A 3,671-nucleotide genomic window follows, 5' to 3' on the forward strand; every position below is an offset into this window, starting at 1 on the left:
TCACTGGACACCTTAAAATTTGCAAGACAATAATTAGTTTTCTCATCCTAACATACATAACATACATTACAGAGACCTGTTATATGTTTCATTCTACTTTTACCTGCAGTAATCTTATGAAAAGAACACACAGCTGCACATTATTTACTCAGTTGCATGGGTACCTATCTGACTAAATGGACACTCAGTTGGCACAGCAGTAGTCTACTACCACAGCTAGTCTACTACCACTGAGATCCAGGGATCCACCATTCAAATCTCAGTGGTGCTGTCAGCCGGTTGAGCATTTGTACAGTTATGATTGGCTTATATCCAGTAAGTGGCCAAAATAGCCCAGCTAATGGGAGGTGCTCTCAGTGCTGGTCCCAAGCTCAAATAATAAAAAATAGGAGGGTTGTGTTAGGAAGGGCATCCAGAGTAAAATAAACTGTGCCAAGTGTGGTATGGTTGATTAAATTAAAATTCATACAAATTCATATCTTGGGTTTTGTTAAACTTATAAATGTAGAAGCTAAACTTTCTTAGTTTTCTTAGTTCTTTAGCTCTTTTGCCATGTTCCTGATAATATGTTGCATAGACTTCCTAATGGGAATATGTTAATCAGTGTGTGGGGGTGATGCAGAAAGAGGATTTATCCTTTCCATGGTTGGAAAGAGCCTTTTTGTAGGGAAAAGAGGAAGAGGTGGAAAGACCACCTCAAAATGTGGTTCGAGTAGCCATGAACTCTTTCTTCACCCAGACGGCAAGCTTGTTCCCACATCCCCCACCCATGTTCTCCTCTTGCCAATTTGCCTCCCTCATGGGTTATTCAAGAGGAATTAGTAAGCGGCTTTTTGATGTGTCTGCTACTATACAACATGCTCTAGAAGATTCTGGGCTGCATGCATTTAAAAGAATTAGGAATTTGGAGAAGTAATGAGTGATAGAACTTGTCATGCTACAGCGAATAGAGGGCTTTACAGTGCATGCCACCCTCCTTCGTAGAGACCAGGGGTGGGCCAATCATCAGTGACAAAGAGTGAGGTACAGAGAAGTCTTTAAAATAGAATGGGATAGAAAAGAGGCCAGACAGCAGGTAATCCTGTAAACTAAACCAGTACTTTCTATCCATTATATTTTCAGGGTGCCAACGAACTTGTATTTTGACTACATGCCCAGTTGGTTTAGCTGTTTTTGTTTCAGCAGCTAAATACAAATAGACATTAAATATTAACTCGTCAGCCACTTCATTTGGAACACATGTACACCTTTTTATTCATGTTATTAAACAACCCGTCAGTCATGTGGTATTGGTGCAATGCATAAAATCATAAATCATAAATATATGCTACAAAAACTTTAGTTATTGTTTACATGAAACTGTGGCAACAGACAGGCTGGATTAAGAATGTCAAAAACTATTAATTTCCCAACGTTTTTCAACAGTCTATTAAGTTTACACTAAATGGTGCCCTCTCCTTTAAAAAAGCAATCCGATGAGTGTCAGTACTGTCAAACCCATAAAACAGGTATGCTATATGGTATAAGTGGTAGGGTCAAATCAGTAAACACATTGCTTCAGCCAGATGGTATACATTGGGGTCAGAAAGTATTCAGACACTTTGACTTTTTGTGCACTTGTAGATTTAATTTTGAATGAATAAATTTGCCATTTTTACTCCTCAATCTACATTAAATCACCTATTGTAATGATGAAGTGACAGCAATTGGAGCCTATTTGTTGCAATGTGAATTGATTAGACATAGTTTGGAATAGCTCACACTTGGGTCTATAAGGAATTTGCGCTGCATTTTTTGGACAAAAACCAAGTCATTAACTCCTAGGAACTGTCAAATAGATCAGGGCAAAGATATAAGACAATATCTGAGTTTTCTTAAGACCACAGTGGCCTTAATATATTTGGAAAGTAGGTAGTTTGGCACAACCTTGAACCTTCCTTGAGTTGGCCATCTGACCAAATTGGGCATCGAACGAAAGGGTTTTGGACTTTATCACAGACTGGACTGAACAATGAAGAACTCACATGAAGAACAATTTTTTTTTGCTAGTTATAACTTTCAGTTCAATTTAATTTTGTGTTTTTATGATTTGTGTAAATCCTCGAGGCCACCCCAAGAGGATGAGTCCCTGCTGAGTCTGGCTCCTCTCAAGGTTTCTTCCTGAAATTTTAAGGGAGTTTTTCCTTGCCACTGTTGCCCTTGGCTTGCTCAATAGGGGTTTTTGGTCTGTTGGTCCTGGATTCTGTAAAGTTGCTTTAAGACAATGTCCATTGTAAAAAGTGCTATATAAATAAATTTGACTTGACTTGAATTTGACTATTTCACCTGGCTATTTACATTACTAATGTAAAACATAGTGGTGGCAGAATTGTTCTATACGGTGCTTCTAAGTGGCTGAGAGAGGAAGACTGGTAGGAATTGAGAGACAAATAAATACAGCAAAATACAGGAAAACATCTATTAGACCACTTGCAAACTCAGACTGGGGTACCGCCACTAACATGCATCCAAAAGCATGAAGCTGCACCATTGTTATTAGTCCAACAGGTTCTTCTATCTCTGCACAGGACGTTTAGAGTTCTTCTTGTGTTCTTTCTTACATTGAAAGGCTTGGTTGTGCCAAACATAGTTGTTTCAAACTTCTTCCATTTCAAAATTACTGAGGCCACTGTTGTCAAGGCTTATTTTCATTTAGCCCTTTTAAAATCAGTTTTATTAGTCCACCAGTTCTATTGACTACAAACCAGCCCCACTGCATATTACAATAAGTATAACTAAAAGGTGATAATTTTGGTGCAGGCATGGCAGCCTTTAAGCCCATTTGGAAAAATCTATGATGCCCTTTCTTAGATTTTTTAAAGGTCTATAATTTTACTATTGTGATGCTTGTGAATCAATGTAATGGGTGCAGTCAGACTAGTCTTATATACATGGGTTTAGACAAGTCACCAGCTGTAGTGAATCATCAAAACTGAAAATAAAAAACCCCACAAAGTATAGTTAACATTCATACTGACATGATTGCATCATGTTATTGTTGTAAATTTGAAAAGTTAATTTGAAGCTACACATTATTGGATCAAAGCAACTTACAGTTCTGACTGAATACAATCCAATCAATTAAAGGTTATAGGACAGGGCCACAACAGTGGCAGTGGTGACGTTTAAACCAGCAAGCTTCTGATTACTAGATCTGATTATTACTGATTACTAGATTTTGATCTGGTTACTAGAAAGGCCATTAAAGCCAAAAACCATGTGATACATCCACTGATTGTAAGGAGCATTATCATGCTGAAAGTAACTATTATAAGATTGCTAAAAGGATGCTTGCATTCAGTATTTCCTGGGGAAATGCAGACCAACTGCGTGAAAAATGTATTAATTAAGTTTTGACTGCTTGCTTCTTCTTATAATAGTTACATAAGAATTATTCACAATATTAAAAGTATTTGTAATGCTTACAAACAATATGTAACACTTTAGCTGATTCCTCGTTGATTACTGTAAACTTTACTTGAGTTATCCCATATAAATGTATCATTATTGTTATTTTACATAAATAACAAAGGTATATTCTTCATATAACACAATCCTATGAAAATGGTACTTTATAAAAACAAAAAGAAGAGAGAGAGACATTAGTCATAAGCACCTTTTTTTATTGTGCT

The sequence above is a fragment of the Trichomycterus rosablanca genome, chromosome 1, assembly GCF_030014385.1.
Source record: "Trichomycterus rosablanca isolate fTriRos1 chromosome 1, fTriRos1.hap1, whole genome shotgun sequence".
Classification (NCBI taxonomy): domain Eukaryota; kingdom Metazoa; phylum Chordata; class Actinopteri; order Siluriformes; family Trichomycteridae; genus Trichomycterus; species Trichomycterus rosablanca.